Here is a 25,932-nt window from a genome sequence, read left to right as displayed (position 1 = left end):
TGATATTTCATCTCTGTTTATAAGTGGGAGTAGCCGCTTCGGGTACTTGTTATCAAGACCTTTGGACTTTACATTTGCTCATACAAGATGGTTAATATGGAATTTTGAAGGTAAAACAGACATGACGGCTTGGGTAGCTACTCAACTTTCCCCCATCAAAATCTGTTCTAGTTCACTAAACAAGTCCCAGCAACTACTAAAGATGATCCTGTGCACTCAGCGTAGAAGTTTTTTTCGTATTTTACCAAAAGCATTATCAGGATCTGAAGTGGACATTTTTCACCCATAGACTTTTCATGTTCTCGTAAAACATTTTTTTCTCCTTCTTTCCGAGTTTAACGTTGTCAGAGAAAAAATTTCAATCGACATTACGTTAGTGCTAATTCTACAAGACCTTACGAGAGCTTCCGACTTTGCTGGATGGGAATGTAGGCCAGCAGCGTTCGCTGAAGGACAACGAAATGCAGTTCTTGCCGCTGCAGCGCCGGAAAATCTCGTCATGAACGCCGCCTTGCCTCGGTGAATTGTCGGCATCAACCGCAGGTAGCGACCACAGCGAATTACTCTGACCTAAACCTAATTCTTAGTAGTGAGAACTAATTGTTTTATAAACCTTGTGTTCATTTCTCTGTGTATTATGAAAATCGCGGTGTCTACTGTGAATAAGGGAAAAGAAATTTACATTTCTTTCTTTCTTGTACTTACGTATGTTCTCCAAGCACACGTATTAGAGCTTTTGTTCAGTGGAAATAGATTCGTAGTTTTAGACACAGTATCTGATGGTCAAATTTATTTTAATATATGTTAATATATACTGTAGTCTTCTTTTGAAAACCAGTGTATTAGCCAAGATCATTGTGTTAACATATTTACTGGATTGCTAGGTTCAGCAATATGTACTGCCATCCTCAGCACCATAAAACCGGACAGTGGTAATTACATCATGCATGCTTACAGTACTCCTCTCTGTCACATGATGGCTACACAGTACGCATAAAGTCGAGACATTACAATGACATGCCAGGTGTACTAACGTAGAGTATGTACAGCTTGGAATACGAATGATACGAACAAGACAGACAAATATCACATATTGCCAATTTGTGATAACTCTTTGTCGCAGTCAACATGGGATTACATCACGAAGCCGCAGGATGTGGCGTCTGTCTGTCTTTTCGTGCCGTTCGTACTCTAAGTTGTACATACTTCGTGATAATGTACAGCTACCGCCCAGGTTCGCACACCGTCTTAAGTATACTTACAGTGTACTCAACGACTGTGACGTAAAGAGTGTAAGAAACTATTAACGCCTAACTGTATTGAGATTTACGCCCTGCAAGAGCGTGAATAGAGCACTTACTTGACGCAGCGGACACAAGAAAGAATTATGACAATACGGGGGACGGGGATCTATCCTTTTGTAAAATATTTCTCTGATCTCTGATTATGTAATAGGTGCGACTCACCGCCTTGTTAATATAGGATTGCGTGAGGCATTTTTAGAATGTGTTGAAACTTATGACCACGTGGAGCGTTCATAGAGACAATAACGTAATCGTAATCTCGATGATCATATTTCGTGTAATCACATTAAAATATTGCTACAGGATATCTTTACCGTAGCGAAATTTAGTTAAAAGAAACCTTTGAATTAAATAAAGTATTTCCTTTTTTAAACGGAATAATCTTTGTTTTGCGAGAAGCGGCCAATATCTGTTCTGAACTGAAAGTTTTTAGTTTTTACTTTAATACGAAATAAAATTAATTTATGCACTTTCTTTTCTTTACTAATTATGATGTGAGTCTTTTAAAGCTTCCATTGGTGTCAGAACGCAATGAAATTATTCTTGTGCAAGACGTCTGTCAAGAATGGTCGATTGTTCAACCGTTCTTGTTGTTTATCCAGCGTACTGAAATCCTTGAAAACAAACCTTATTTTTACTTCTGCATGAACGTTACTATATACATGAAAGAAAAATGTACATTTTGTATCAATTACAATATATTATTTAAAATTCAGAGCTTACAATGCGAAATGGCCGCCGTAGCGTGCGTTTTCTTCAAGGCTAGAAAAGAGAGTGAGTGTAATATCGCTGGTCTTTTTGGTTTCTTGCACCACTGAGTAAAAGAACAATTACATTGCTTCAGAGATTCTACATATTTATCTTATAAAGTCTGTTTGCACAGTTATTATTCCGTTTCATTACAAATTATCGTTCTGACAGAATGAGATTTTCACTCTGCAGCGGAGTGTGCGCTGATATGAAACTTCCTGGCAGATTAAAACTGTGTGCCCGACCGAGACTCGAACTCGGGACCTTTGCCTTTCGCGGGCAAGTGCTCTACCAACTGAGCTACCGAAGCACGACTCACGCCCGGTACTCACAGCTGTACTTCTGCCAGTACCTCGTCTCCTACCTTCCAAACTTTACAGAAGCTCTCCTGCGAGACATGCAGAACTAGCACTCCTGAAAGAAAGGATATTGCTGAGACATGGCTTAGCCACAGCTTGGGGGATGTTTCCAGAATGAGATTTTCACTCTGCAGCGGAGTGTGCGCTGATATGAAACTTCCTGGCAGATTAAAACTGTGTGCCCGACCGAGACTCGAACTCGGGACCTTTGCCTTTCGCGGGCAAGTGCTCTACCAACTGAGCTACCGAAGCACGACTCACGCCCAGTACTCACACTCCGCTGCAGAGTGAAAATCTCATTCTGGAAACATCCCCCAGGTTGTGGCTAAGCCATGTCTCCGCAATATCCTTTCTTTCAGGAGTGCTAGTTCTGCATGTCTCGCAGGAGAGCTTCTGTAAAGTTTCGAAGGTAGGAGACGAGGTACTGGCAGAAGTAAAGCTGTGAGTACCGGGCGTGAGTCGTGCTTCGGTAGCTCATTTGGTAGAGCACTTGCCCGCGAAAGGCAAAGGTCCCGAGTTCGAGTCTCGGTCGGGCACACAGTTTTAATCTGCCAGGAAGTTTCATATCAGCGCACACTCCGCTGCAGAGTGAAAATCTCATTCTGTAAACATCCCCCAGGCTGTGGCTAAGCCATGTCTCCGCAATATCCTTTCTTTCAGGAGTGCTAGTTCTGCATGTCTCGCAGGAGAGCTTCTGTAAAGTTTGGAAGGTAGGAGACGAGGTACTGGCAGAAATAAAGCTGTGAGTACCGGGCGTGAGTCGTGCTTCGGTAGCTCAGTTGGTAGAGCACTTGCCCGCGAAAGGCAAAGGTCCCGAGTTCGAGTCTCGGTCGGGCACACAGTTTTAATCTGCCAGGAAGTTTCATATCAGCGCACACTCCGCTGCAGAGTGAAAATCTCATTCTGGAAACATCCCCCAGGCTGTGGCTAAGCCATGTCTCCGCAATATCCTTTCTTTCAGGAGTGCTAGTTCTGCATGTCTCGCAGGAGAGCTTCTGTAAAGTTTCGAAGGTAGGAGACGAGGTACTGGCAGAAGTAAAGCTGTGAGTACCGGGCGTGAGTCGTGCTTCGGTAGCTCAGTTGGTAGAGCACTTGCCCGCGAAAGGCAAAGGTCCCGAGTTCGAGTCTCGGTCGGGCACACAGTTTTAATCTGCCAGGAAGTTTCATATCAGTGCACACTCCGCTGCAGAGTTAAAATCTCATTCTGGAAACATCCCCCAGGCTGTGGCTAAGCCATGTCTCCGTAATATCCTTTCTTTCAGGAGTGCTAGTTCTGCATGTCTCGCAGGAGAGCTTCTGTAAAGTTTGGAAGGTAGGAGACGAGGTACTGGCAGAAGTAAAGCTGTGAGTACCGGGCGTGAGTCGTGCTTCGGTAGCTCAGTTGGTAGAGCACTTGCCCGCGAAAGGCAAAGGTCCCAAGTTCGAGTCTCGGTCGGGCACACAGTTTTAATCTGCCAGGAAGTTTCATATCAGCGCACACTCCGCTGCAGAGTGAAAATCTCATTCTGGAAACATCCCCCAGGCTGTGGCTAAGCCATGTCTCCGCAATATCCTTTCTTTCAGGAGTGCTAGTTCTGCATGTCTCGCAGGAGAGCTTCTGTAAAGTTTCGAAGGTAGGAGACGAGGTACTGGCAGAAGTAAAGCTGTGAGTACCGGGCGTGAGTCGTGCTTCGGTAGCTCAGTTGGTAGAGCACTTGCCCACGAAAGGCAAAGGTCCCGAGTTCGAGTCTCGGTCAGGCACACAGTTTTAATCTGCCAGGAAGTTTCATATCAGCGCACACTCCGCTGCAGAGCGAAAATCTCATTCTGGAAACATCCCCCAGGCTGTGGCTAAGCCATGTCTCCGCAATATCCTTTCTTTCAGGAGTGCTAGTTCTGCATGTCTCGCAGGAGAGCTTCTGTAAAGTTTGGAAGGTAGGAGACGAGGTACTGGCAGAAGTAAAGCTGTGAGTACCGGGCGTGAGTCGTGCTTCGGTAGCTCAGTTGGTAGAGCACTTACCCACGAAAGGCAAAGGTCCCGAGTTCGAGTCTCGGTCGGGCACACAGTTTTAATCTGCCAGGAAGTTTCATATCAGCGCACACTCCGCTGCAGAGTGAAAATCTCATTCTGGAAACATCCCCCAGGCTGTGGCTAAGCCATGTCTCCGCAATATCCTTTCTTTCAGGAGTGCTAGTTCTGCATGTCTCGCAGGAGAGCTTCTGTAAAGTTTCGAAGGTAGGAGACGAGGTACTGGCAGAAGTAAAGCTGTGAGTACCGGGCGTGAGTCGTGCTTCGGTAGCTCAGTTGGTAGAGCACTTGCCCGCGAAAGGCAAAGGTCCCGAGTTCGAGTCTCGGTCAGGCACACAGTTTTAATCTGCCAGGAAGATTCATATCAGCGCACACTCCGCTGCAGAGTGAAAATCTCATTCTGGAAACATCCCCCAGGCTGTGGCTAAGCCATGTCTCCGCAATATCCTTTCTTTCAGGAGTGCTAGTTCTGCATGTCTCGCAGGAGAGCTTCTGTAAAGTTTGGAAGGTAGGAGACGAGGTACTGGCAGAAGTAAAGCTGTGAGTACCGGACGTGAGTCGTGCTTCGGTAGCTCAGTTGGTAGAGCACTTGCCCTCGAAAGGCAAAGGTCCCGAGTTCGAGTCTCGGTCGGGCACACAGTTTTAATCTGCCAGGAAGTTTCATATCAGCGCACACTCCGCTGCAGAGTGAAAATCTCATTCTGGAAACATCCCCCAGGCTGTGGCTAAGCCATGTCTCCGCAATATCCTTTCTTTCAGGAGTGCTAGTTCTGCATGTCTCGCAGGAGAGCTTCTGTAAAGTTTCGAAGGTAGGAGACGAGGTACTGGCAGAAGTAAAGCTGTGAGTACCGGGCGTGAGTCGTGCTTCGGTAGCTCAGTTGGTAGAGCACTTGCCCGCGAAAGGCAAAGGTCCCGAGTTCGAGTCTCGGTCAGGCACACAGTTTTAATCTGCCAGGAAGTTTCATATCAGCGCACACTCCGCTGCAGAGTGAAAATCTCATTCTGGAAACATCCCCCAGGCTGTGGCTAAGCCATGTCTCCGCAATATCCTTTCTTTCAGGAGTGCTAGTTCTGCATGTCTCGCAGGAGAGCTTCTGTAAAGTTTGGAAGGTAGGAGACGAGGTACTGGCAGAAGTAAAGCTGTGAGTACCGGACGTGAGTCGTGCTTCGGTAGCTCAATTGGTAGAGCACTTGCCCGCGAAAGGCAAAGGTCCCGAGTTCGAGTCTCGGTCGGGCACACAGTTTTAATCTGCCAGGAAGTTTCATATCAGCGCACACTCCGCTGCAGAGTGAAAATCTCATTCTGGAAACATCCCCCAGGCTGTGGCTAAGCCATGTCTCCGCAATATCCTTTCTTTCAGGAGTGCTAGTTCTGCATGTCTCGCAGGAGAGCTTCTGTAAAGTTTGGAAGGTAGGAGACGAGGTACTGGCAGAAGTAAAGCTGTGAGTACCGGGCGTGAGTCGTGCTTCGGTAGCTCAGTTGGTAGAGCACTTGCCCGCGAAAGGCAAAGGTCCCAAGTTCGAGTCTCGGTCGGGCACACAGTTTTAATCTGCCAGGAAGTTTCATATCAGCGCACACTCCGCTGCAGAGTGAAAATCTCATTGTGGAAACATCCCCCAGGCTGTGGCTAAGCCATGTCTCCGCAATATCCTTTCTTTCAGGAGTGCTAGTTCTGCATGTCTCGCAGGAGAGCTTCTGTAAAGTTTCGAAGGTAGGAGACGAGGTACTGGCAGAAGTAAAGCTGTGAGTACCGGGCGTGAGTCGTGCTTCGGTAGCTCAGTTGGTAGAGCACTTGCCCACGAAAGGCAAAGGTCCCGAGTTCGAGTCTCGGTCAGGCACACAGTTTTAATCTGCCAGGAAGTTTCATATCAGCGCACACTCCGCTGCAGAGCGAAAATCTCATTCTGGAAACATCCCCCAGGCTGTGGCTAAGCCATGTCTCCGCAATATCCTTTCTTTCAGGAGTGCTAGTTCTGCATGTCTCGCAGGAGAGCTTCTGTAAAGTTTGGAAGGTAGGAGACGAGGTACTAGCAGAAGTAAAGCTGTGAGTACCGGGCGTGAGTCGTGCTTCGGTAGCTCAGTTGGTAGAGCACTTACCCACGAAAGGCAAAGGTCCCGAGTTCGAGTCTCGGTCGGGCACACAGTTTTAATCTGCCAGGAAGTTTCATATCAGCGCACACTCCGCTGCAGAGTGAAAATCTCATTCTGGAAACATCCCCCAGGCTGTGGCTAAGCCATGTCTCCGCAATATCCTTTCTTTCAGGAGTGCTAGTTCTGCATGTCTCGCAGGAGAGCTTCTGTAAAGTTTCGAAGGTAGGAGACGAGGTACTGGCAGAAGTAAAGCTGTGAGTACCGGGCGTGAGTCGTGCTTCGGTAGCTCAGTTGGTAGAGCACTTGCCCGCGAAAGGCAAAGGTCCCGAGTTCGAGTCTCGGTCAGGCACACAGTTTTAATCTGCCAGGAAGTTTCATATCAGCGCACACTCCACTGCAGAGTGAAAATCTCATTCTGGAAACATCCCCCAGGCTGTGGCTAAGCCATGTCTCCGCAATATCCTTTCTTTCAGGAGTGCTAGTTCTGCATGTCTCGCAGGAGAGCTTCTGTAAAGTTTCGAAGGTAGGAGACGAGGTACTGGCAGAAGTAAAGCTGTGAGTACCGGGCGTGAGTCGTGCTTCGGTAGCTCAGTTGGTAGAGCACTTGCCCTCGAAAGGCAAAGGTCCCGAGTTCGAGTCTCGGTCGGGCACACAGTTTTAATCTGCCAGGAAGTTTCATATCAGCGCACACTCCGCTGCAGAGTGAAAATCTCATTCTGGAAACATCCCCCAGGCTGTGGCTAAGCCATGTCTCCGCAATATCCTTTCTTTCAGGAGTGCTAGTTCTGCATGTCTCGCAGGAGAGCTTCTGTAAAGTTTCGAAGGTAGGAGACGAGGTACTGGCAGAAGTAAAGCTGTGAGTACCGGGCGTGAGTCGTGCTTCGGTAGCTCAGTTGGTAGAGCACTTGCCCGCGAAAGGCAAAGGTCCCGAGTTCGAGTCTCGGTCAGGCACACAGTTTTAATCTGCCAGGAAGTTTCATATCAGCGCACACTCCGCTGCAGAGTGAAAATCTCATTCTGGAAACATCCCCCAGGCTGTGGCTAAGCCATGTCTCCGCAATATCCTTTCTTTCAGGAGTGCTAGTTCTGCATGTCTCGCAGGAGAGCTTCTGTAAAGTTTGGAAGGTAGGAGACGAGGTACTGGCAGAAGTAAAGCTGTGAGTACCGGACGTGAGTCGTGCTTCGGTAGCTCAATTGGTAGAGCACTTGCCCACGAAAGGCAAAGGTCCCGAGTTCGAGTCTCGGTCGGGCACACAGTTTTAATCTGCCAGGAAGTTTCATATCAGCGCACACTCCGCTGCAGAGTGAAAATCTCATTCTGGAAACATCCCCCAGGCTGTGGCTAAGGCATGTCTCCGCAATATCCTTTCTTTCAGGAGTGCTAGTTCTGCATGTCTCGCAGGAGAGCTTCTGTAAAGTTTGGAAGGTAGGAGACGAGGTACTGGCAGAAGTAAAGCTGTGAGTACCGGGCGTGAGTCGTGCTTCGGTAGCTCAGTTGGTAGAGCACTTGCCCGCGAAAGGCAAAGGTCCCGAGTTCGAGTCTCGGTCGGGCACACAGTTTTAATCAGCCAGGAAGTTTCATATCAGCGCACACTCCGCTGCAGAGTGAAAATCTCATTCTGGAAACATCCCCCAGGCTGTGGCTAAGCCATGTCTCCGCAATATCCTTTCTTTCAGGAGTGCTAGTTCTGCATGTCTCGCAGGAGAGCTTCTGTAAAGTTTCGAAGGTAGGAGACGAGGTACTGGCAGAAGTAAAGCTGTGAGTACCGGGCGTGAGTCGTGCTTCGGTAGCTCAGTTGGTAGAGCACTTGCCCACGAAAGGCAAAGGTCCCGAGTTCGAGTCTCGGTCGGGCACACAGTTTTAATCTGCCAGGAAGTTTCATATCAGCGCACACTCCGCTGCAGAGTGAAAATCTCATTCTGGAAACATCCCCCAGGCTGTGGCTAAGCCATGTCTCCGCAATATCCTTTCTTTCAGGAGTGCTAGTTCTGCATGTCTCGCAGGAGAGCTAGTTCTGCATGTCTCACAGGAGAGCTTCTGTAAAGTTTGGAAGGTAGGAGTCGAGGTACTGGCAGAAGTAAAGCTGTGAGTACCGGGCGTGAGTCGTGCTTCGGTAGCTCAGTTGGTAGAGCACTTGCCCGCGAAAGGCAAAGGTCCCGAGTTCGAGTCTCGGTCGGGCACACAGTTTTAATCTGCCAGGAAGTTTCATATCAGCGCACACTCCGCTGCAGAGTGAAATTCTCATTCTGGAAATCCCCCAGGCTGTGGCTAAGCCATGTCTCAGTCTGCCTTCGGCGGTGATACGGCACGGACGTCTGTTTACGTCCCTGCCGGAGTAGTTCGCGCTCGCGCAGTTGTTTACCTCTTCGGAGTACTCGCGCGTTTAGGCGACTCGATACAGAATGGCACATGCATACCGAAAGTCGACTCTCAAGATTAGTTTTTCGAATGTATATGCGAGACCGAAAGCCTACGAAATAGAACGGTGCCTACGAGACGAAGTTAAACTTGAGTACAACGAACTTATCGGAATCCACCTCTCCATAGTGAGCAGTGTCGTTTACGTCAAGCTGATTAACGATGCAGTATGTGACAGAATCATCCGAGATACCAAACATGGACTCAAATTTCGTCACTCTGATGGACATGTTGGAGAAGTAACTATTGATCATGCAGGACTGGGCTTACGAAACATACGCATTTTCGAACTTCCCTTCGAGGTTCCGTCTGACTTGGTCATTGACGCCTTACGCCCGTATGGAAGAGTGCTCAGCCACGTTCAGGAAAAATGGTCAAACTTCACGACTTACCCCGTTCTCAATGGGGTGCGTCAAATCAGAATAGAACTGACACAACATGTACCCTCGTACTTGTTCATCGGCGGATGCAGAGATATAGTCATCTACGATGGACAACCCAAAACATGCTCAGGATGCGGGAAAGAGGGCCACGTGCGTTCCGAATGTATGCAGCGGAGGATAGTGCAAGTTCCAAATGGCGAACCACGTTGACGCCGCTGCCACTAACGTATGTGGACGCATTCCGAACAGATCCCATCCCGAAGAATGACCAGGTACAGAATCCTGACAGTTTACGGCAACCGACTGCAGCAGAGACCGCCTCCAGTGACGAAACGACGCACACTTCTGCCGCTCCGGCGCCGACGACGCCCTTAACCGAGCGGAAAGGATCGGTAGGAGATATGGAAATTGATCCTGCGGTTGTGCCGACAGCTGCTTTCGTCCCTGAGCACCGGGAGTCACTTCCGCACTCGGATACGGAGGCGCACACGCGCAAACAACGGTCGCCGAAGCGCCACAAGAAACGACGGCTAGCGCCGTCGGATACCTGCTTACTGCAGTCCATGTCAGACGATCTTGCGTGTAACGTCGATACAGAGCATCCGGAGGCGCAACGGGAGGTTCTACCCCCCACACAGCAGTACGACGCGAATCACGCTAGACAGGGGTTGAATACAGACACACCGGACGGAAAGCCGACGGAAGGAGACCCTCCACCCACCGCAGCAACGCCACCGCCTTCGGTCAGCCCGGCCGGAGAGACGCGACGGGAGCTGGACCTCCAGCACAGTAACTGGGCCGACGAATCCGATGCTGACCCACACACTGACGAAGCACCCGCAATGGCGAGTGCTGCGTCCACAGGATGTTAACCGCGCAGAAGATGCAGATTGACGCACAGACAGCAGGTCACCGGGCAGCAGCACACAAATTAACATAAGCGTTCATGTGCGCTTTACGCACTGAGGAACAGCGGCAGGCATATCGAACAGCCTCTATTAATATCAATACGATCAGAACGCCTGTAAAATTGCAGTTATTACGAGACATGTTGCATGCGTCAGACGTCGACATCGTTCTGCTGCAGGAAGTATGTGTTGAGAGCTTTCCCGACCTCTATGAGTACGATACGTACATTACACCTACTACCGACGCCGGCAGCGGAACAGCGATACTTCTACGTAGTGGCATAGTAGCCGAGGACGTGGTGTACCTGCCGTCAGCGCGGGGACTGGCTCTCACAGTGCTGGGAGTACGGGTCGTTAACATTTACGCACCGTCGGGGTCCGACAGACGGCGCGACCGATCCCGATTTTACGCAGAGGAGATTGCAACACTATTCTTAGGTCGGTATGAAAATGTCTTATTTGGAGGCGACTTCAACTGCGTGCTCGCACCAAAGGATCAACACCCACGTTATACTTCATGCCCGGAGCTGCGACAACTCATACAGGACATGAATCTCATTGATACATGGGAGAAGATACATGGCGACAGACGTGGATACACCTACGTCACGAGTCACTCTGCAAGTCGGCTCGATCGCATTTACGTAACACGTCGTCTCGAACCTGCGATCCTCGATGCGGAATTGTGGCCTGTCGCCTTTTCAGATCACATAGCATATATTTGCACGGTCTCCTTGAGTCGTCAACAAGTTTGGAGGAGTCGCAGTGTTTGGAAACTGAATACAGCACACCTCAGGGAACCTGAGTGCAGACGCATAGTCGAAGATGCTTGGCACGTGTGTGAACGACGCCTCCCGACATATCCGACGACGTTGCAGTGGTGGCTGGAATGCGTTAAGCCTGCATTGCGCCGAGCGTTAATTGCATACGGAAGAGAGCAGATGATGTGGAGGCGACACACGACGGAGTTTTATTTCACGATGCTCCGCGAACTTTCTGTACAAGCACCTTCACAAGAGCGTCGAGCCGGTATAAATCGAGCACAGGCCCAAATAATTTCCATAACGCGCCGCCGTCTGGAGGGAGTCGCAATCCGAGCAAGGGCCTTTGAACGAGTCCGTGGAGAATCACCGTCGATGTATCACGTTATCAGAGAAAAACAACGTAGCCGCAGAACCTTAATACAGACGGTCGTACTGCCAGATGGTCGCCGCATGACAACGCAAAAAGATATTGCCAACGCTTTCGTGGAACACTACGGTCATCTCTATGAAGAAGCGGAACACGATCAGCCAGCCTTTCAGGAGGTCCGACGAACGCTCTCCGCGTGTCTCGACGAGCCGGCCAACCTGGAGTTAACAGGTGAAATCACAGTTGACGACGTAATGGAAGCGATTGATAAGGGAGCGTCGCACAAATCGCCGGGGCCCGACGGGTTTCCGTTAGAGTTCTATCGTACATTTAAAGATCTCATGATTCCACGATGGACTGCCATGTACTGCGAATTGATGTCTCCCAACGTGCCTCTTCCACCCGCCTTCGTGGAAGGAATGATCATCCCCATCCACAAACCATCTGGCGGCACAGGGACACAGGCCTACCGGCCACTGACCCTTCTTAATTGCGACTACAAGATCTACGCCAGGATACTTGCAGCACGTTTTAAACGCGTAATACGCCAAGTGATTTCACTCGACCAAACCCAGCTAGGAGGAGACAGCAATATACAAACGACACTCAGTGACTACCGCGATGTTATCGCACTGGCATCAACATGTCGTCTCCGGGGTGTATTGGTATCGATAGACTTCGATCGCGCATTTGACAGGCTGAGTCATGCTTATCTCTCGGACGTTATGACAAAAATGAAGTTTCCGGAAAGTTTTGTCACCGTCGTTATGAGACTACTCCACGGAGCCGCATCCACAGTGCTCATCAATGGACGCTTGGTGGGGCCCATCACCATCTCACGATCGGTCAGACAAGGGTGCCCGCTGTCAACGATATTGTATGCCATCGCTGTCGAGCCCCTGCTCTGCGGGCTCCGGAATCGACTCCAAGGAATGACGATAAGGCACAACAAGTTTATATGCCGAACATACGCAGATGACCTAGTGTTTTTAGCACGGTCAGGAGACGAGGCAAGAGCCTCCTTGCATTGGATTAATTTGTATTGTATGGCTACGGGAAGTCGCCTGAACATGGCAAAGTCAAGAGCGATGAACATCGGGAGAGGACTCCCGACAGGAAGTGTAGCACCATTACAGCCGATCAACAAGATGAAATGCCTAGGAATAATCTTCACTACAGACGTTCGACGCACGGCGGCACTGAGTTACATACATCTTCTGCAAACAATTCGTGCGAGTGTCCGAAGTCACAGGTTAAGGGCACTGGATATGATACAACGGGTCACCTTTGCCAACACTTATCTAGCCTCTCGCATCCCCCACCTGGCACAAGTTCTTCCTATGCCGGTGGTGCTGGCCCGCCGAATCCTGGCGGCACTAGGATATTTTGTGAGCACGGGTCTGCTTTTTAAGGTAGGATACGAAACCCTCACCCTTCCTCGTAGTCGTGGAGGTCTTGGACTAGTCCACGTACGCGACCGAGCAGTGGCTATTTATGTAACCACAATGATAAAGATGTGGACACGACACCAGACATGTCTGACGGGCACCTTGATAGACGAACTCGCCCCACCTTCGCGTTCGGCTCCAGTAGCGGTGGCTCACATCTCACCATCGCTTACCCATATGCGAACTTTTTTTGTGGAACACAGTTATGTACATATGGAACTACCGACTACGAGGACGGCAACGGCACGTGATATATATCACATCTTAACTCGACGACGGCCGAACAATGCCGTGGAGCGCCGCCAACCAACAGTTACGTGGTCAGTGGTATGGCGTACAGTGCACCATCCACACCTTGATACGGGAACGCGCGCACTGTGGTATCAGGTGGTAAATGGGAAATACGTGACTCGTTCCAGGTTGCATACAATTCATATGGCGGACGAGCCACTGTGTCCGCAGTGCAATGTTATAGACACAGAGGAGCATCGCCTGATATGCGGTCCTTCGGCGGATGTATGGTGTTTGGTCAAAAAAATGATCGCCTTCCTCCTTCGGGTGGGGCCGCAAACAGTAGAACCACGCACATTACTTCTCCCAGATAGGACATATTATCCCCGAACAAAGACAAACGCAGTGACTTGGATTCGAGGTTTGACTGTGCGTTATCTTTTCCGAGACGGCAGTAAGAATGTGCTTGACTTCTGGGCCTTATTACAGGAACATCACTCACAGCTTATGAGACATCCGAGATATAGAACATATTACGCAAATTTTTTAGGGAGTGCCTTGCTTGATCCCCCACCCAGTTGGGGTGTCCCGGGTAGGAGAATGTAATTATTACCTATAAGTATTAGAACAAGAAAGGACCAGGACAGTGGAGAGGATCCACAAACACACGTGAAGACGTACCCGACACCAACGCGAGGTATGACGGGATTAGCGAGGTACGCGCCTGAAAGAGGAACGTAGACCGTTGTTGTTTTGTCCTGACGGAAGCAGGATTTTTTTTTCCGCACTTATGTAAAAAAAGGTGGAAAGTCCACTTATTTACGTTTCCCAGGAAAATTTATGTTATGAAGTCATCGTCTTCTATATTAAAAAAAAATGCTAGAAGCAGTTTATGTTTGTTATTGAAAAATAAATAAATAAATAAAAATAAAAATAAAAATAAATAAAAAAATAAAAAATTGAAAAAAATAAAAAGTGATCAGCGCGGCAGAATGTAAAAAAAAAGTGGTCAGCGCGACAGAATGTCAATCCCAAGAGCCCGGGTTCGATTCCCGGCTGGGGAATTATAAAAAAAAAAAAAAAAAAAAAGTTGGTAGAGCACTTGCCCGCGAAAGGCAAAGGTCCCGAGTTCGAGTCTCGGTCGGGCACACAGTTTTAATCTGCCAGGAAGTTTCATATCAGCGCACACTCCGCTGCAGAGTGAAAATCTCATTCTGGAAACATCCCCCAGGCTGTGGCTAAGCCATGTCTCCGCAATATCCTTTCTTTCAGGAGTGCTAGTTCTGCATGTCTCGCAGGAGAGCTTCTGTAAAGTTTCGAAGGTAGGAGACGAGGTACTGGCAGAAGTAAAGCTGTGAGTACCGGGCGTGAGTCGTGCTTCGGTAACTCAGTTGGTAGAGCACTTGCCCGCGAAAGGCAAAGGTCCCGAGTTCGAGTCTCGGTCGGGCACACAGTTTTAATCTGCCAGGAAGTTTCATATCGTTCTGACAGTTATACGCGCATTTTCAGAGTCCCCACATGATAATTTCAACAATTTAAGGTTTTAGAATTTTTTATTTTACTTCGTTTTGTGTCCGACTTGTCGTCACACGACTAATAATTTGTACCGCGTATCGGTACAATAGCACACGTGACCTTTCGTAATGCCTCCACTTTATGCATATTGTTTGGTCCTTATATATCAGAGCGGAATAAGAATTGTATGATATAACTGCCGCTGCCAGGTTTTATGGGTCTGAGGATGGAAAAACGTATTCCTGAAACTAGTAATTCAGTAGTTGTGGTAGCATAGAGATTTTGGCAAATAAATTGGTTTTCAGAAGAAGACTACAGTACAAAATTTAGATCGCCTCTTGCACTGAATAATCAAATCAAGTAACCATAATACGTAATTATACTTTCAGCCAAATCCAAAATACATTTCGCTGGGTGATTGCTCCGCCCCTTCTCCTGATCAGTCAGAGACATGTGTAGCAAGTAAAACCGAAAATAAAGTGTTTACTGTGGAAATGTTTTCGGACGTCTCACTGCACAGAAGATAAACTAAGAGGCCAGAAACATCCTTGCGTACATTGCCGCCCGTTGCAAAACACCAGTCATCTAAGTAACAGAAGTATTTTTGTTTCTTCGGAGTTGATACTTTTCAGATGGAGTTCAGGTTGCGGATTTGAGCGATCAGACATGCAACCCTATTGATTTTCTCTTAACCTCGATGCAGTTTCATCTGTTCTTGTACATTAGCATTATCGTTCCTACATAGAAAACGTTCCAACTGCCCCAAACTGTCTAAAGTGTTTCTTTAAATACCTACGGCAAATTTGCCATTGACGAAAGCGAATGGTAGAAACCCATGCCGAACAAAACAGCCCCACACCTACACACATTTTATGCGGAATTCCTCAGTCGCCACAACACGCTCGGGTAAACACCGTCGCCAGGCACCTGCCAACATCATGAACGCCAGTCGCATCAGCGAATGTTCATCCACATCATTGCAAACCAATGACAGCACCCTTGGCACCTCTTCAAGTAAGGTTAAGCGTTTGTCGTTGAGTAGGCATCAGGTAAGGAATAAGGAGAATGAAATTTTCACTCTGCTTGGAGTGTGCGCTGATATGAAACTTCCCGGCCGACTAGAACTGTGTGCACAGTTCGAGACTCGAACTCGGGACCTTTGCCTTTCGCGGGAAAGTGCTCTACCATCTGAGCTACTGAAGCACTACTCACACTCGGATCTCACAGCTTGGCAGAAGTAAAGCTGTGAGAGCCAAGCGTGAGTCGTGCTTCGGTAGCGCAGATGGTAGAGCACTTGCCCGCGAAAGGCAAAGGTCCCGAGTTCGAGTCTCGAACTGTGCACACAGTTCTAGTCGGCCAGGAAGTTTCAAGGAATGAGAAGGTTCCGCGCAGAATCGGAAAGAAATATGTGGAAAACACTGACATGGAGAAGGGACATGTTGATAGGACATCTGTCAAGACATGTGGAAATGAATTCCCTGATCCTAGAGGGACTTGTAGAGGGCAAAATCTGTAGAGGAAGACAGAGATTGGAATACATGAAGCAAATAATTGAGGTGGTAGGATGCATGTCCTACTCCGAGATGAAGAGGCTGGCACAGGAGAGGAATTTGTGTCGGTCTGCATCAAACCAGTCAGAAGACTGTTGACACAAAAAAAAAAAGGCGGCAGCAAGACTATATAAATAGTCCAAACGCCTCTCGGCGGACCCTACTGCGACTGACTGTGTGACCTACAGCAGAAAATCCAGCAGTACTAATTGTCAACACTAACACGTTTCTTTGAAAAACGCAGAGTAAGTATCCAAAAGTAGAAGAAATTTCCTTACTGACCAATTACCAACTCAAAACTAATGCACTTCAAAACAGCTTGGTATAAACTTCGACGAACATGATTCTCTCCATTTCCCATGATACGTAGGGTGATTCACTTGCTCCTACCTATGGGTTTTATGCTACTCGCAGTGCCTTAGGAAACTAATGTAGTTAAATTTTGTACTAGGATACGTTTTCACTAAAGGCTAGAGTTTTCGCGTTATTCAAGAAAAACGCGTCTGAAGGTAACTTCCGTAAGTTTCTGTGAATAATACGAAAACTGCGGCTTCTAGCGAAAACGTATCGCAGTACAGCATTTAACTACATTAGAGTTGCCCGCCCGGTTGGCCGTGCGGTCTAACGCACGACTTTCCGGGCGGGAAGGAGCACCCGGTCCCCGGCTTCAATCCGCCCGGCGGATTTGTGTCGAGGTCCGGTGAACCGGCCAGTCTGTGGATGGTTTTTAGGCGGTTTTCCATTTGCCTCGGCGAATGAGGGCTGGTTCCCCTTATTCCGCCTCAGTTACACTATGTCGGCGATTGCTGCGCAAACAAGTTCTCCACGTACGCGTACACCACCATTACTCTACCACGCAAACACAGGGGTTACACTCGTCTAGTGTGAGAAGTTCCCTGGGGGGTCCACCGGGGACCGAACGACACAATAACCCTGGGTTCGGTGTGGGCGGTGGAGGGGTGAAGTGGACTGTGGTAGTCGTCGTGGGGTTGTGGACCACTGCAGCTGCGGCGGTGACAGAACCTCTCCGTCGTTTTTAGGTCCCCGGTTAACATACAATACAATACAATACATTAGAGTTCCTAGAAAAAGGTCTTGTTCATTTTTTTATAGGATTAATCATTTTTACCTAGCAAGGGAGGGAATATGAAAATCTTGCTCGTGGTATTTGAAGGCTCTGTGGGTTGCATAAAACCCATAGGTATTGGCAACTGAATCATCCTGTTTCTGAACACACAGTGAGGATAGCCCCATAGTGTTCTCTTTCGTCTAAAAGCCTCTTCCATTTCCTCATCGTCTCGTGTAACGGCATCGGAGATGGCCAAGGAAAAGCACCAGTCGAACGTTCTGAGCTATTCACCAGTTGATAACATCTGCCGACAATCTCCACTTCGGCCAAACGATCGCGTTTCCTCTGACCGGCCAGAAATTTGCTCTGCGCCTGCTACAGTAATCCTGCAGATAAACGGAGGGAATGAGATAGTCAGAATTTGCTACTCGCTGAGCAGTTAACCGCGCCCACTGAGCAGTCTATAGTGGACGCAGCCCAACCACTGTACTCGAGAAAACACGAAGAGTTTTCGCCACTAACAAAGATGGGCCGGATACTAGCTGTACAGCACATTCGCCCACGTCAGAGCTTCTTTCTACTGCCCGTAAGTCAAAGAGGAGATGTAGGTCCCATGGTGTACTATTTTTCTTTTAACCATACGTCTCCTAACTGGTTTGTTGCATCCCTCCGCGAATTCCTCGCTTGTGCCAACATCTGCATCCCAGAGTGACACTTGCACTCTACGTCCCTCCTTATTTTTTAGATATATTCCAGTCTCTGCGTTCCCTGAAAGTTTTTACCCTCCATAGTTCCCTCTAGTAGCATAGGTGCTACTCCCTGATGTCTTAAGACATGTCCTATTAGCATGCTCTTTCTTGTCAATGTTTTCATATCTTCCTTTCTTTGGCGATTCTGCGGAGAACTCCGCTTTCTTTACCAGTCCTACTAATTTTAAACTTCATTCTACAGCGCCACATCTCAAACACTTCGATGTTCTCTTTTCTGGTTTCCCCATGTTCTATTTCACTGTGCTGGTTTCGTCCGTTAAGTACACTACTCGCCATTAAAATTGCTACACCACGAAGATGACGTGCTGCATACGCGAAATTTAAACGACAGGAAGAAGATGCTGTGATATGCAAATGATTAGCTTTTCAGAGCATTCACACAAGGTTGGCGCCGGTGGCGACACCTACAACGTGCTGACATGAGGAAAGTTTCCAACCGATTTCTCATACACAAACAGCAGTTGACCGGCGTTGCCTCGTGAAACGTTATTGTGATGCCTCGTGTAAGGAGGAGAAATGCGTACCATCACGTTTCCGACTTTGATAAAGGTCGGATTGTAGCCTATCGCGATTGCAGTTTATCGTATCGCGACATTGTTGCTCGCCTTGGTCGAGATCCAATGACGGATCGTGCAGCCACGTCTCGATCCCTGAGTCAACAGATGCGGACGTTTGCAAGACAACAACCATCTTCACGAACAATTCGACGACGTTCCCAGCAGTATGGACTGTCAGCTCGGAGACCATGGCTGCGGTTACCCTTGACGTTGCATCACAGAGAGGAGCGCCTGCGATGGTGTACTCAACGACGAACCGGGGTGCACGAATGACAAAACGTCATTTTTTTTCGGATGAATCCAGGTTCTGTTTACAGCATCATGATGGTCGCATCCGTGTTTGGCGACATCGCGGTGAACGCACATTGGAAGCGTGTATTCGTCATCGCCATACTGGCGTATCACCGAGCGTGATGGTACGGGGTACTATTGGTTACTCGTCTCGGTCACCTCTTGTTCGCATTGACGGCACTTTGAACAGTGGACGTTACATTTCAGATTTGTTAGACCCGTGGCTCTACCCTTCATTCGATCCCAGCGAAACCCTACATTTCAGCAGGATAATCCACGATCGCATGATGCAGGTCCTGTACGGGCCTTTCTGGATACAGAAAATGTTCGACTGCTGCCCTGGCCAGCACATTCTCCAGATCTCTCACCAACTGAAAACGTCTGGTCAATGGTGTCCGTGCAACTGGCTCGTCACAATACGCTATTCACTACTCTTGATGAACTGTGGTATCGTGTTGAAGCTGCATGGGCAACTTTACAAGTACACGCCATCCAAGCTATGTTTGACTCAATGCCCAGGCGTATCAAGGGCATTATTACAGCCAGAGGTGGTTGTTCTGGGTACTGATTTCTCAGTATCTATGCACCCAAATTGCGTGAAAACGTAATCACAGGTCAGTTCTAGTATAATGTATTTGTCCAATGAATACCCGTTTGTCATCTGCATTTCTTCATGGTGTATCAATTTTAATGGCCGGTAGAGTATATTATTTTGCTTCGAAGATGGACGAAATCCTTAACTTCATCTACTTCGTGGCTCGAGCTATAACAAGTTTATCTCTAATCTCATTTCTGCTGTTCCTCATTAATTTCGTCTTTTTTCGGTTTACTCTCAGTCCATAGTATGGGCTAATTAGGGTGTTCACTCCGCTAAACACGACCTGGTGTTGATTCTCACATTCACTGATGAGAGAAGTGTTATCATTGATATCCTTTCCCCCTGAATTTTAATCCCTTTCTTTTACTGTTGTCATCGCTTTTTCGTTGTATAATTTGAACATCAGGGGCCCTAACAACACTTCATTCTTGGCCATCCATTCTTGTTGTTCCTTTTTGGTTCTTGTATACGTTCCATATTAGCCGTCTTTCCAAGCGTACTTCTTTTTTTCTCAGAAATTCGAACATTTTGCACTATTTTACAATGTCGAACGCTTGTTTTTGGTCGACAAATCCTAGAAACGTGCCTCAATTTTTCTCAAGACTTGCTTCCATTAATAAGCTCTACGTCAGAACTGCGTCTCTGGATTTTTATTTTATTAAACCCAAACTGACCGTCATCTAACAAATCTTGAAGTTTCTTTCCCGTTTTTCTGCCCATCATTCTTGTCAGCAGCTCGCATGCGTGAACTGTTAAGCTGATTATGCGATACTTTTACACTTACCTCCCTTTGCTGTCTTCAGGATTGTGTGGATGATACACTCCTGGAAATTGGAATAAGAACACCGTGAATTCATTGTCCCAGGAAGGGGAAACTTTATTGACACATTCCTGGGGTCAGATACATCACATGATCACACTGACAGAACCACAGGCACATAGACACAGGCAACAGAGCATGCACAATGTCGGCACTAGTACAGTGTATATTCACCTTTCGCAGCAATGCAGGCTGCTATTCTCCCATGGAGACGATCGTAGAGATGCTGGATGTAGTCCTGTGGAAAGGCTTGCCATGCCATTTCCATGTGGCGCCTCAGTTGGACCAGCGTTCGTGCTGGACGTGCAGACCGCGTGAGACGACGCTTCATCCAGTCCCAAACATGCTCAATGGGGGACAGATCCGGAGATCTTGCTGGCCAGGGTACTTGACTTACACCTTCCAGAGCACGTCTGGTGGCACGGGATACATGCGGACGTGCATTGTCCTGTTGGAACAGCAAGTTCCCTTGCCGATCTAGGAATGGTAGAACGATGGGTTCGATGACGGTTTGGATGTACCGTGCACTATTCAGTGTCCCCTCGACGATCACCAGAGGTGTACGGCCAGTGTAGGAGATCGCTCCCCACACCATGATGCGGGGTGTTGGCCCGGTGTGCCTCGGTCGTATGCAGTCCTGATTGTGGCGCTCACCTGCACGGCGCCAAACACGCATACGACCATCATTGGCACCAAGGCAGAAGCGACTCTCATCGCTGAAGACGACACGTCTCCATTCGTCCCTCCATTCACGCCTGTCGCGACACCACTGGAGGCGGGCTGCACGATGTTGGGGCGTGAGCGGAAGACGGCCTAACGGTGTGCAGGACCGTAGCCCAGCTTCATGGAGACGGTTGCGAATGGTCCTCGCCGATACCCCAGGAGCAACAGTGTCCCTAATTTGCTGGGAAGTGGCGGTGCGGTCCCCTACGGCACTGCGTAGGATCCTACGGTCTTGGCGTGCATCCGTGCGTCGCTGCGGTCCGGTCCCAGGTCGACGGGCACGTGCACCTTCCGCTGACCACTGGCGACAACATCGCTGTACTGTGGAGACCTCACGCCCCACGTGTTGAGCAATTCGGCGGTACGTCCACCCGGCCTCCCGCATGCCCACTATACGCCCTCGCTCAAAGTCCGTCAACTGCACATACGGTTCACGTCCACGCTGTCGCGGCATGCTACCAGTGTTAAAGACTGCGATGGAGCTCCGTATGCCACGGCAAACTGGCTGACACTGACGGCGGCAGTGCACAAATTCTGCGCAGCTAGCGCCATTCGACGGCCAACACCGCGGTTCCTGGTGTGTCCGCTGTGCCGTGCGTGTGATCATTGCTTGTACAGCCCTCTCGCAGTGTCCGGAGCAAGTATGGTGGGTCTGAGACACCGGTGTCAATTTGTTCCTTTTTTCCATTTCCAGGAGTGTATTTACCGAAATTCTGATACTATGTCTCCAGTTTATAGATTCAAACAACAAACTTGAATAGTCGTTCGGTTGCTGTCGTCCCCCCCCCCCCCCTCCTCTCACACGGCTCCGCTCCCGCCCCTCCTGATTTTAGAAATTCCGATAAATATTTTGTATCCCTTCTGCTTTATTTGATACTGTGAGCCTAATACTGTGTCCACTATGTCTTCCATATCGACACCCGTTTCTTCTAACACGTCATCAACCACGTCCCCATCCCCCTACCTTCCCCCTCACAGAGGCGTCCAATGAACTTATTCCAAGTATGCGCTCTTTCCTCTTTGATTAATAGAAGAATTCCTGTTTCCTTCTTAAAACGGAAGGCTTTCTTGATTTAACTATTTTGTCGATTACTGACATTTTAAGCCCATGGATTTGCGCAAAATATAGATTGACTTACACAGAAGATGACACCAACCAGCCACTTTTAACGACGCTGTTTATTTATTTAAATAGCGCCGTTACCGTTTCGTACAGTACAGGTTCATCTTCTGAGGGCTAGTTCACGTAAAGATGTGTTTTACATTAGCTTTCACTTTTTTTCCCCAAATGATGAAATTTCGTTGGAGCGGTGGTGCCCTACAACCAAAATAAGATGTGAGATAATGTCTTTCTAACTGTAACTATAACTCGCAATTCTACCTGACAACCTGGTGGAAATCGCTATGATGCCCATCCTGCAGATAGCAACAAAGAAAGAATGTACAACGCTTACAATGTTAACAATCGGCACCAAGGAAGTGAACTTATCTTAAGTTGTCAGTCTAGTGGTGTTGACCGTCTCAAATGTCCCAGTTCGTCTGATAATGACGATCATCTTCGTCGCATTTACTAACGACACTGTGTGTGTGCACGGGAGAAGTCAGTGTACTTTCAGCAGTTTTACGCACTTGGTCCCTGTGCTACATTCACCGGCCACATCTTCGAACGCCGGGCAGTCGGGCGATCAGTGAAGGCAGCGGGAGGCCAGCGCTGAGGTAACTGCTGTCCGCCTCCCGTGGCGCTTGTGAAAGCTACTGAGGCCGCGGCGTATCGCTTTCTGTTCTCGGCTTGTTTACTGCTGCCTGTTGTCCGCTCTTAAATGTCTCATTAAAAACATGACTTCCACCCGCCGCCTTTCTAACTAAAAGTTCTGGACAGAGGTCGTGCTACAGAGAAGATTTCAGCGAATGTACAAAAGTAGCAGTCCTCTTAGCGTATTGGTTTGAAAAAAATAATAATAGAAAAATCCATTATTAGCGAAGTAGAGACTGTAGTGTCACGTGATTTTTACGAAAAGGCACGAACAACGATGGCATTTGCAGGAATAGTTACACTTTTTAACTACAGGTGGCACTGTAGTGCTGCAGTATGTCGTTATACTTCCAGGTTCGCTGTCCGGTAAAAATTGTTAATAATATCCACTGTTTATTAAAGGTCTGAGTAGCAAAATGTACCCTTTGCTCCCAGACTAAATATAAATACACGGAGTTTTCTTCTTTCTCTTATGTACTTTCCCACAAAATGTGTACAAATAAAAAAACACAAGTAACTCGGACAAAGACTTACCTTCTCAACCCATCTCAACAGATTTCATTTATTGGCTTCCCCCAAGCGTGATTGCGGCAGTAGTTCGCCGGGAAATATAAAACACATTATTTTCGCTTGCGGAAAATTCACTGCGCACACAGATTCGTTTTTACATAAAATGTGTTCCACCATGTCTTACAGTGGGCCTCACTTTCTGTGTATGATTACCACCTTCCTGTACCGTCTCATGAAGTCCACGAGTCTTCTCAAAAATCCTGTATCTCCCATCAGTGTGAGTCACAACACCTCACTGTATCCCTCAGAAATGAGAACTACTGCAGCGCCTCCATCAGCACATTCCAGCTTCCTTACAATTTCAAACGTGCAACATTGTTTGGCAGCAATATTTTAATTATCTTTCTCTCTCTGCGATCCCAGATATATACCGATCCTATAAACCGTTAACTACCCTAGCAGATGCTACACAAAAGAAGGTCCAACCGGCCCTCATTCGTGCTAGGCCTAATTGAAACGTTACTCACCTAGCAGCAATCGGTTACTTTATGCAAATACATGCCACACTCTTTTTCATTCCTCGATTAGGAGGAACGTAAGTAGTAAATATGAAAGAGCGCAAAAAGCGCGATTAAGGCTCTTTCGAAGCTTCTGTACGATGCTTGATCGTCAACACTGTGGAATAATTTTACTCCTGAAAAATCTTACTTTCTTATCGCAAATACGCCATAGGCTGTAGATGAGATGCAGAAGACTGTCAAGAAAGGATGAGAGTTGAAAATGTATACAAAATTCCTGTTACTGTTAATAATTATTTTGTCACCCACGTTGAAGGACAGTAATAAGTACGTATGTTTTTGGATAGGGTCCGCCTTTAGCAAAATAAATTTTTTGTTTCTTATCCAAAACATGTTTCACTGCAGTTACAGCATCTTCAGTGGGCTTTTATTTTTCATCTGTTAAAGATAAAGAGTGTTCTTTGCTGTTTGTATGTATGTAGCTATTAGTTTTTAAATCTTAATTACAGATATTTAACTAAAACAACATAAATTACAAATCCATACCTTTCGTAAGTAAGATTTTTCAGGAGTAAAATTATTCCACAGTGTTGACGATCAAGCATCGTACAGAAGCTTCGGTTGTAGAAAGGGGTGAAGAGGAGACGAACAGAGAGAGAGGGGACGAGGTGATGTAGTGTGAGGGCGGAGGGGAGAAGGAGGAGAGAGACAGAGAGAAAAGGGGATAGGGGAATTTACAGTGTACATCCAACACTGTACCCAAAACTACAGTTGAAAAAGTAACCTATACTACTACAACTGATACAAAAAAATCTTTAGCACATGTGTACTGCGGAGCTATTTGATTGATAGAAGACAAATAACAAAAAAATGGTTCAAATGGCTCGGAGCACTATGGGACTTAACATCTGTGGTCATCAGTCCCCTAGAACTTAGAACTACTTAAGCCTAACTAACCTAAGGACATTACAAACATCCATGCCCGAGGCAGGATTCGAACCTGCGACCGCAGCAGTCGCGCGGCTCCGGACTGAGCCTAGAACCGCGAAACCACCGCGATCGGCGACAAATAACAAATTGATAGTGAAGCGTTGCAAATTTCGTCAGAGCACATGACTTTTTTTGCACGCAGCAAATGCAATGTAGCTTCGAAAGAGCCTTAATCTCGCTGTTTGCGCTCTTTCGTATTTTATTACTTACGTTCCTCCTAATCGTTAAAGTTATAAAAATCGAATTTTCAAATTGACTTCCAAGAAAAGAACAAATTTATTTGAGTTCATTACGTGCTGACGAGCATGGGTACGCTATGATCGGCATCAGTATCGACTGGAACAAAGGAAGAGGAGCGAGCTAGTAAACGGAGGATTAAACCGTAAATTCTTTCCGTAAATAATGCAGACTGATAGCAGATAGTCGCGCAAGGTGGATTATGAGTAATAAAGTTGCGCGAGGCGATAACACAGAGCCGGCTGTATTGGCAGAAGGGCCACTAGGGCTCTCGACAGACCTGAGCGTTACCGGCTACAACCGATAACGCGAATTTGCTGGTACTGTTATTCTTTAGAACTCGTGTATCTTAAGCATACAAACACACACACACACACACACACACACACACACACACACACACACACACACACACACACACACATACCATCTTCGGACACACATTCTTCCACGTACGTGCGCGTTGTTAAGGTAGTTTCATGTCTTTTTCCTGCAAATTGTTATAGATTTGTTACTAGACTGTGCCTTTCGCGAAATATTGTGGACACTATCCGTCACGCTCACATAAACAAGATGAACCCATTCTAAAAATTCCGGAACTTTGTTCACAAAATTTTACTTATTGTGCACAGCCTCCTTCGAAATGCTCTCCTCCAGAATTGATACACCGCTCGCAACGCCGTTTCCACTTCCGGAAGCAGTCTTGGGATACCTCTTGCTGGTTCGCTCGAAGCACCGTCTGCGATTTTTCTTTTATGCCGTTTATTGTTGAATATCTTCGTCCTCAAAAATGGGTTTCAGCTTCAGAAATAAATAAAAGTCCGCAGAGGCCAGTTCTGGAGAGAACGGAGGATAAGGCAGCCCAGTGATTTCGTTTTTTGTGCTGTAGTCACGCACCAACAGGGACGAAAGGTACATGTGCGTGATCGTGAAGCAAGAACCATGAATTTTCTCGCCACATTTCAGGCCTTTTCCTTCCCATATTTTCTCACAGGCGT

General features: G+C 47.6%; 1 protein-coding gene and 8 non-coding genes across 14 annotated transcripts in view; 7 read left to right on the top strand and 2 right to left on the bottom strand.

Moving 5' to 3' along the window:
- Positions 1-25,932, top strand: part of LOC126268165 (band 3 anion transport protein) — an 811,429-nt gene that overhangs the window by 159,468 nt on the left and 626,029 nt on the right. The gene's annotated exons all lie outside the window — the stretch shown is intronic.
- On the bottom strand, positions 2,291-2,365 carry Trnas-cga (transfer RNA serine (anticodon CGA)). The gene has a single exon. It is a non-coding gene; the product is annotated as a tRNA-Ser (tRNA).
- On the bottom strand, positions 2,592-2,666 carry Trnas-cga (transfer RNA serine (anticodon CGA)). Its single transcript has one exon. It is a non-coding gene; the product is annotated as a tRNA-Ser (tRNA).
- Positions 3,177-3,251, top strand: Trnas-cga (transfer RNA serine (anticodon CGA)). The gene has a single exon. It is a non-coding gene; the product is annotated as a tRNA-Ser (tRNA).
- On the top strand, positions 3,478-3,552 carry Trnas-cga (transfer RNA serine (anticodon CGA)). The gene has a single exon. It is a non-coding gene; the product is annotated as a tRNA-Ser (tRNA).
- Positions 4,983-5,057, top strand: Trnas-cga (transfer RNA serine (anticodon CGA)). Its single transcript has one exon. It is a non-coding gene; the product is annotated as a tRNA-Ser (tRNA).
- On the top strand, positions 7,090-7,164 carry Trnas-cga (transfer RNA serine (anticodon CGA)). The gene has a single exon. It is a non-coding gene; the product is annotated as a tRNA-Ser (tRNA).
- On the top strand, positions 7,993-8,067 carry Trnas-cga (transfer RNA serine (anticodon CGA)). The gene has a single exon. It is a non-coding gene; the product is annotated as a tRNA-Ser (tRNA).
- On the top strand, positions 8,621-8,695 carry Trnas-cga (transfer RNA serine (anticodon CGA)). Its single transcript has one exon. It is a non-coding gene; the product is annotated as a tRNA-Ser (tRNA).

Source organism: Schistocerca gregaria, chromosome 4 (genome assembly GCF_023897955.1).
Source record: "Schistocerca gregaria isolate iqSchGreg1 chromosome 4, iqSchGreg1.2, whole genome shotgun sequence".
Lineage (NCBI taxonomy): Eukaryota > Metazoa > Arthropoda > Insecta > Orthoptera > Acrididae > Schistocerca > Schistocerca gregaria.
The sequence above is the reverse complement of the archived record's forward strand: the minus strand, read 5'-3'. Positions and strand labels throughout refer to the sequence as shown.